Below are 10,000 nucleotides of genomic sequence, written 5' to 3'. Positions count from 1 at the left end.
GGGTGGCCAGTGATGTGCATGATAACATGGACAGTATCTGGGATGTGCACATGTCCCACATGAATGTTCTTTGATGTGTAGAAGTGTAATTGAGGTATCTCAGGCATGCTGTGTGGGCAGATTGTTATCTTCCGATGTAGCATTCCTGACCTCATTTGGTGAGTCCTAGCTATGTAACTGATGTTGGGATTGCACCTACATTGGCAACGTGATACGGGTATTCAGTGGAGTTAGTGATTTCTGTCCATACAGAGCATGTGTATAAAGCATGGTATTCCCTTTGTGGGTTATGGTTGCAGACTCTACAGTTTTTGCAGGCATCCGGTGAGGAACTGTACACATTTATTTGCCTACTGAGGGGATGGAACAGGGTGCCATGTTATTTTACTTGCTGGATAGCATACAGTCAGGAGATGTAAGACATCAAAGTACTTTCTGATGTTAGTGGCACTGTTGTGGTCAACAGGCATGTAGTCCACTGCAATCACACTGTGGTTACTATCTGTGAGGCAATATGTAGGGAACTACCAATATAGTGGTTGTTGCCTAGCCAAGTGTGTTTGTGTATGAGACATGGGTGGAGAGTGTTCTCGTTGTAATAGAAGGTTTGCCTATATTGTTCACCAATCCATAATGTCACATGTAGGGCTATGGATTGTCTACACCAACCTCTCCAGTGTTTGACATCTGTTGTCCTTGTAAGGTGGACATTGTGACATATACTAGGTACTCAACATAATTTATCAAAACCCACCCCACAATGGATCCTGTTATTACACAACCACAGCAATCTCCACACAGGATACTGATGACAGACACAAACACACACACACACACACACGCACATACATGCACACACACACACACACACACACACACACACACACACACACACACACACACACACTTGCCAGTATGAAGATTCAAACCCCTACCTAGCTATGTATTGCTACTGTAGTATACCACATTTATCGCATGCACCATGGACCTTATAGGATGGATGTTGTCCCAAGGTACTTCTAAGGTGAGAAACATCACCAGCCCTTGAAAATACTGGTATTGGGTGATGTAGTGGGTGAGATATCCCAAAAATAATTTTAGGCTACACACACATTTATATTTGCCAGGAATGAGGTTCAAAGCTCTAATAATCTTTACAGACAATTATGTTACGCATTCAACACATGCACCACTGACCTTACATGGTTTAGGGTTGGCAATAGGTTCTTCTAAGATGGATGATATCTGCAGAACTGCTAAAGTCAGGTTCTGAGATGTGTACTGGGTTTAAATGGGGCCAAAATCTTTGAGGTACAGACATAAATATGTAGACATATGTATACACACAAACACTTGCCATGGATGGGATTCAAACCCATACCTATGTAGTTACTGCTACTATATTGCTCTGCATTTATGGCATGCTCCATGGAGCTTACATGCTGAAGAGCTCTGTCAAGGTATTTTTGAAGGTGACTAACATCAGCAGCAGTGCTAAAGAAGGGGTAAGGGAAAAGTAGTAGGGGTCAATGTCCATAAAATCAGTTATCATCAAAGACACACACACACTCTCATACAAACACACACAGTTTCATAGTTGCCATCTCTGAGATTTGAAGTCCTACCCAACTAGTATGCTACACTATAGTATTACAGAGTTATCACAAATGCCATGAAGCTTATATGTTGGAAAGCTCTCCACAGGTATCTTTGAAGGTGACTAACATCATCAGCAGTGCTAAAGGAGGGGTAAGGGGAAAGTAGTAAGTGTCAATGTTCATAACATCAGGTATCATCAAAGACACACACACACACTCCCTCACACAAACACACACAATTTCACAGTTGCCATCTCACAGATTAGACCTCCTAACCAACTAGTATGCTAAACTATAGTATTACACAGTTATCGCAAGTGCCACAGAGCTTATATGTTGGAGAGCTCTCCGCAAGTATCTTTGAAGGTGACTAACATCAGCAGCAGTGCTAAAAGAAGGATAAGGGGAGAGTAGTAAGTGTTAATGTCCATGAAATCAGGTCTCATCAAAAACACACACACTGTCTCACACAAACACACACAGTTTCACAGTTGCCATGTCTAGAATTAGAACTCCTACTTCACTAGCATGCTACACTATAGCATTACGCAGTTATCGCAAGTGCCACAGAGCTTATGAGGCTGGTACTTGTCCAAAGGGTTATTTCAAGGTGGCTGACATCAGCAAGTATGCTAAAGTAGGGCAATGGGATGTGTAGTGACTGTGAATGGCCTCAAGATCATTCATCTCTCCACACAAACACACACTTGTCATGCCTGGGATTAGAACTCCTACCTAACTAATATGCTACACTATAGTATTACACAATTATCACAACCACCACTGAGTTTATGGGGCTGGCATTTGTCCAAAGGATTATTTCAAGGTGGCTGACATCAGCAGGCATGCTAAAGTAGGGCAATGGAAGGTGTAGTGACTGTGAATGGCCTCAAAATTATTCATCTTCACACACACACACACACACACACACACACACACACACACACGCACACACACACCCACACACAGTTTCACAGTTGCCATGTCTGGGATTAGAACTCCTAGCTAACTAGTATGCTGCACTATAGCCTTATGGCATTACTGCAAGCCCCATATAGCTTATGTAACTGGCATTTGTCTACAGAGTTATTTCAAAGTGAGTGACATCAGCAGGCATGCTAAAGTAGGGAAATGAGAGATTTAGTGACTGTGAATGGCCTCAAAATCATTCATCTCCACACACACACACACACACACACACACACACACACACACACACACACACACACACACACATACACACACACACACACACACACACACAGTTTCACAGTTGCCATGTCTGGGATTAGAACTTCTACCTAACTAGTATGCTACACTACAGCGTTACTCACTTATTGCAAGTGCCACAGAGCTTATAGGATGGGTGCTTGTCCATAGGGTTATTTCAAGGTGACTGAGATCAGCAGCATGCTAAACTAGGGCAATGGGAGGTGTAGTGACTGTGAATGGCCTCAAATCATTCATCTACACACACACACACACACACACACACACACACACACACACACACACACACACACACACACACAGATTTTCACAGTTGCCATGTCTGGGATTAGATCTCCTACCTAACTAGTTTTCTGCATTATAGTATTACACACGTATCACAGGCACCACACAGCTTATAGGACTGAGACTTGGCCAGAGGGTTATTTCAAGGTGACTGACATCAGCAGTAGTGCTAACATGGGCAATGAGAATAGCAGTGTGTGTGAATGGGCCATAAACCATTCCTCTGGAAGCACACACACACACACACACACACACACACACACACACACACACACACACACACACACACACACACACACACACACACACACACACACATTCACACACACACACTCAGTCACGCACAACTGTACATTTGACAGGACTGTGTATACAAACGCTAGATGAATACTGATTTGTGCTATTGTGTTACACAGTTATCACAAGCACCACAGACACTATAGGGCTGAGGGCTACCCAAAGCAATGTCTACAATGATTGACATCAGCACATCATGTGATATTGGCCAATTGGATGTGTGGTAGGTGGGACAGGCCTCATGATGGAAATCTCTCTGTTATTATCTGTCTCTCTCATCCCCACATCTCTGTGTATGCATGTTTGACATATTATAGTGTGTTGGCCTTGGATATGTGTATGTGTGTACAATGCTTGAATGGTGTACAATGTGGTGTGTGTGCACAGACATCTGCGACTGACAGATATGTATAGTCCACTTTGTTGTCAGACATGGGCTTCATTCTCTAAAAGTGTAGGAGCATGCCCAGTATGACCTTCTGTACTGAGTGTGTGAATCCATTCTAGGTATGTTGTACTCCAGTCCAGGGTTTGGTGTTCTACACCTACAGCTAGCAACCTGTTTCTACAGGATATCTTTAGATAGGTTGACAATATGGAGTCACAATGGGTGACAGATAGTGGGATACTGTAACTATTGTGTCTGTGCTGCTTGTGTTACATGGTTGGTGTTAGCAGAGATATTCAGACATATGTACTGTTTTACATTGTGATGTATCATGTCATCATCTACTGACAGATATATTTATTTGCTCACAGTTAGTTCCTGGGAAATACAAGATGAATGAAGCTGTGTCCAGTACTCTGGTCTACAGCTTACATATTCTTGCACACTCATGCCATTCTGGAGGGGTAGCTGCAGACATTTGTTGATGGATCTGTGTAAATGGTCCAGCACCTTGGTACTGTGGTGGCTGAGGATCCCCTTCTTGTACATATATCAACATAACATAATGGCAATATCCTGCTATGGCCATACCTCTCAGCTGTACAGATTCACCCAGGTTACCCAGAGGCAGGGCTTATATATCTGGTCAGTTTCCCTTCACATTGTGGTTTACGAGCAGGTTTGTAGCCACCCATTACTGGGTTTTCAGGCAGGGGTAGTACGGGCACACATCAGAGTTTCAGACTTCACACCCTCCATGATGTCCATCTTCTACACCCCCCACTCTGTTATTCTATCCTCTTCCTAATATTATGCGAGTGATATCTGAGAAGTATCCCTATAGTTTTCCCTTCATCCCAGCGGTGTTTAGGGGTTGGTCCACACTTCATGCATTAGGATATGGTGGGCATGCTACTGGGATTTATCAACATGGCCTTATATTTGTGTTCTCTTGACTGTGTTATGTTGTTAGTTGGGACCCCATGAGATAACATACATTGGCACTACGGGTGAGGCACAGGCCTTTGACAGAGGACTATAAGCCATTTGGTAGTGATGCAGGCCATCTGTAGCAGGCCAGTGCATTCTGTCACTTCTACATTCCCAAGGTGCGAGCCACTAGATTCCCCTGGGGTGACAGGGTAAGTGTGTGAGGTGTTAATGGCAATAGTTCCTGTCCATACTAATCCATTGGTCTGGATGCTGGCAGGGTGATGCTTCCAGCTAGGGAAACACCTACAATGGGCACCTCTTTAGCATGCTGCATTCTGTGGGTATTCCCATATGGAAGTGGGGGTCATACTGTACTCATTCCCAACAGCAAGAATATGACCTGTGATAAACCTGTGGCTGATGGTAGGGTGAGCTGAGGGCATGTGTGATATGGAAGCTTCTTGCAGCTGACTCGCAGATATACCTGGGACATTCCCCCTATGCTGCCTTGTGCAGGGAATAGGCAGTCTCTCATTACTTCATAACTGTGCCTTTTGTGGTCTGCCACTGATTGGCCAGACTACATCAGTATTCCATACTACACAGACAACTAATGTGCTACTAACCTGTATGTACAATTCCAAAGGTGTGTGCAGTTGATAGTTACATTTTATGTACTTTGTCTAGGGTACTTCCACCTGTGTACTGTGTGTATGTCTGGGCCCACATTCATGGCATGTCCATCTTTCAGATGGTAACAGATCTTGACATCTGGACAGTGAGTATGGATGACTGCTGACATGAGTATTGCTGAGAAGCATTGTGGTTGGCACTGCAGTTGTCAGAACATGGTCCTGTCAACAACAGTACTGACCATAGGCCACCAAGACACAACCCTCCATGCCTACATGCTGACCACTTCCAGACAATATTGAACACACAGCAACCTAACACAAGGACCCCTGCATATTGTACACATGCAACAATCTATCCTATAAATTGGGTCAGCTCAGGTAATCTATGCTGCACTGTTATTAAACCCACACGTACATGTTACTGCATTTCTACATAGGATTGTGCGGGGGGGGGCACACCTGAAGACTTTAAAAATTTGCTATGACTGTACAGGTATTTCAGGTACTCTGTTGGCTTTCATTTCATTTTGTATTCTGACCTATCATGCAGACTAGAGGCATATCAGTAGAGTACAGATCTTAGGCTTTATTGACCTACATTTCAGTTTCAGACTTCTTACCCTTCAGATCTAACATACAACTGCCAGACCTATTGTAGTCTGTCTGTGTAGATCTGGAAGGGGGGCTGTTCACCACTGCCATCAATTGGAGGCCTTAGCCCAGCCTTTCTTTATGGTCATCTACACCTGTTCTGCTGGTTGAGGCTGGTGTTCCATATGTGAGCCTCACTGACATGCATGTGTGTGTCCTATGGACACACATTTGGGCCACCACATGCACTGCAGTGGGATTTGTCACCTTTTCTAGTACTGCCAGGTATGTTGACACCGGTATTTGTTATGAATTTCATGTTGCCCATATAGGTGTCCACTATCTGCTGCCATCCCATTCAGCCACCCAGTTCCCTTACATGCTCACTTCCATATCATAGATACAACTATCAGAACATACTACTCCATTCAGCAATTGATAGGAAGAGTGACTTACCTTGTGGCTGTGCCAGTATTGAGGACGGTGCTGGAGGGATGACTATGTCGGATGCACATAGTATGCTTCCTATACATGGTAAAGCACAGGTAGTGTCATGTTTGGCATCCCATTTATTCCATGTGTGAGTCAGAGAGAGTTGTTATTCCCTGGGTCCCTACTGTGTCAGTGTATGTGCTATGTGTTGGCTCTTTGCCAAAGCCTGAGCATACTGGGCATGCCTCCTTCTGCCTATATGGGCAGGCTCAGGTTGTTCCTCCTCAGAGTTCCTCTGTGCCTGTGATGGCCTTGGAAATGGTGGGGGGACTGTGTGGCCTTGCCCTGTGCTGTTTCTGCTGCAGCTGTTTCCGCAGGATCATATTGTGTAGCATGGCACATACTATGAACATTTGTGTACATGTAGTTGCAGAGTACTGCAAGGCTCCACCAGATATGTCCAGACAATGGAACCATGACTTGAGCATCCCAAACACATGCTCTATTATGATTCTGGTTTGTGAGTGTGCCTCATTATGGAGTTCTTGTTTGGGTGTGTGTGCATTCCTGATGGGTGTCATCAGCCACGGCTCCAGTGTGTAACCAGCATCCCCCACTAGATGGCCATATGGGATGTCCCCACTGACAAATGACTGGTACTGCTGTGTCATATGTCAGATGTGGGAGTCGTGATAGATTCCAGGGCTGCCAGCACACACATTCAAGATAATGCCCTGGGCATTGCACATGACCTGGCAGTTGATGGAGGGGAAGCCCTTGCGGTTTATGTAGACCCTACCCTGCTCGCCAGGTGGTGCTTTGATGTGTATGTGCGTGCAATCTATAGCACCTACTACCTCAGGGTATTCTGCTATTTGGTGGAAGAGATGCATATTGCTGGTCAATGCCTCACGGGTGTTGAGGAAATATATGTGCTCACCGGCATGTGCTGACATGGCATCCAGGAACTAGTGGAGTGCCCTGGATGCTGATGCCTGTGAGATCCCCATGATATCCCCAGCTGGCCTTTGGAAGGTACCTGTGGCTAGTATTCTTAAGCCTACACATACCTCGGTATCCACTGGGATGGGTTCCCCTCTGTTGGTTCTGTGCGTGAGGTGTGGCCAGCACAGCTCAACAATTTGCTGTAGACTGTCCCTGTCCAACCTATAGTGCTCTACTATCTCCATCTCATGTAGCCCATGGCAGGTTACCCTGGATCTGTACACTCTTCTCCTTCTCCTCAATGTGGGTTTGTCATCAGCATTCACATCCTCACCACCCTCAGCCTCTTCAACATATTGATGTATGAGAGCAACAGCAGCCCCTAACATTTTGTTAGTTTTGTCAGGTAACATTTCCCTGTCTGTGTACACAGGTGGTGTAGAGGTTGTGGGAAAAAACAGAGTGAAAGGTATTTGCATATTTTATAGTAGTGTGCTGGGCTGGGCTGCTGCCTGTCTAATTGGCTGATTCTGATACATTTCACCTGCCAGCTATGCTAGTTCTCCTTGATTGCCTTCCTACTGCTGTTTTCCCTTCCCATTGCCTTCCTATTTAAGTCCCAAGGTACGCCGTGCATACCCAGTGCTCAAATGTGAACAGAGCTGCTATTTCCTGTGGGTTTTTTTTGTTTGTTTGTTTAAAATCAAGTGTGCGGCACACACACACCTGTTTAGGCAATGTAAACACTGCTAGGCAGCCTCAGATACTCCCCCTTCCTTAGCTGTGCTTAGCTAAGGGCAAACACGAGCCACAGGGCTCCAATAAGCTTACAGCATGCATGACACTCCCCCTTATGAGGTCATCTACCTCTTATACTTATACCATGGTGTTACTGCAACTACACAGTTGGGTGCAAGCTAACACTGAGAGGATATCTGTAATTCAGTATCAATCCCCTCATTTGCATAAAACAGAATGCTAATTTATAGTTACCACTCTCACACTGAGCCTTCCCCCTTAGCAACCACTATTCCCTGGTATTGTTGTCTTATGCATGCCATTGACTATCATGGCAAAATGATGATTTGTGTTTAAAAGCTTATTTCCAACTTTTTTTCTTATTTTCGGGCTGATCCCATTTGCGCACCACTGCCCTACGCTTAAACAGCCGAAATCGGCTAAAGAAAAAAGTTATTTTTTTATAATTTTGGAACTATTTCTCATGCCTATGGCCATATATTTGGCCATTGGCATGCCTATTACATTGAATATACACTTTCTTTGGAGCTGTCATGCCTCCATTTTGTAATTTACAGAAATGTATAGAGGTTAGTAGCCAAATATATTTCTGCAGTTTACACTATTCCTGCACAGATTCATGCCTGCTTTCTGGATCGCTAATTCAACTCATCTGCATGGTTTTCAACAGCAAAAGGGGTAATTAGCATATAGCAGTGGTGTCCGTGCAGGAATAGTGTAGGAGCGCTCATGCACATCCCGGGAGCTCATTCCTGGATTGCTCGTCTGCCATATTGCGTGCAGCAGCTCTTGCACTATTCCTGCACTCCGAGCAGAGCTTGCCGAATCCGGGGAATTATTTTACATTCACTAAGCAGTGCTTTTGCCGTTTAGCAAGTGCAAATTAAAGCAAATGGATAAAAAATACAAAAGTGCGTGTGTGTGTGTGTGTGTGTGTGTGTGCGTGCGTGTGTGTGTGTGTGTGTGTGTGTGTGTGTGTGTGTGTGTGTGTGTGTGTGTCTGTATATATGTATATATATATATATATATATATATATATATATATATATATATATATATATATATATATGAGTGTATTTATGTTTCTGTCTGCATGTGTAAGTATATGAGTGCTTGCATGCATGAAAGCAGAAGTGTGTGTGTGTGTGTGTTTGTGTATGAAAGAGAGAGAGGGAGATTGATTGAGTAGTGAACGCTAGTCATTTACAATTAAGAGGTATGCATACCTCTCAACATCATAGCTCTAGAAATCTGGACAAAGCCTGATATAATGTGGGGCAAAGGCTCAAAAATAAGACCAGATTTTAAATATTGCTCCTATAAAATTAGAAAGTTGCTATAATAACAGGAATTATGTTAACATGCATTTTCTGAAGCATGTTAAAGTTTGAAACTCAAACGTAACTCATTATTTAACAACTTCAACCCCCAATGATTTGCTACCAAACCACAATTTTTATGAGGAACAGGCCAAAAAATGAAGCAAAAAATCTGGACATTCTGCAAAAATCTGGTTGATTTACAGGTATGCAGGTATGAATCTTCTAATGATTGGCACTATTAACAGAGTGTAATCATGTATATTTTTTAAGATGTGTGTGTGTGTGTGTGTGTGTGTGTGTGTGTGTGTGTGTGTGTGTGTGTGTGTGTGTGTGTGTGTGTGTGTGTGTGTGTGTGTGTATATATGTGAGAGAGAGACAATGCCTAGACAAATACTTACCAAAGTTATATTTTGGATGTAAAATACTTCCTCCAACAACAGTTACGGCAAGTTTGAAGCATTAAGTGGATGAACTACTTTTCATCAAAAATATGAATATATATATATATTGATAACAAAAACAAAAACAAGCAAATGCAAAACAATTTAACAAACAGCCAATTCTCTAAGTGCAATCATGCCCTCC

The sequence above is a fragment of the Protopterus annectens genome, chromosome 7.part1, assembly GCF_019279795.1.
Source record: "Protopterus annectens isolate FY-2018-M chromosome 7.part1, PAN1.0, whole genome shotgun sequence".
Taxonomy (NCBI): domain Eukaryota; kingdom Metazoa; phylum Chordata; order Ceratodontiformes; family Protopteridae; genus Protopterus; species Protopterus annectens.
This window is presented reverse-complemented; position numbering follows the sequence as displayed.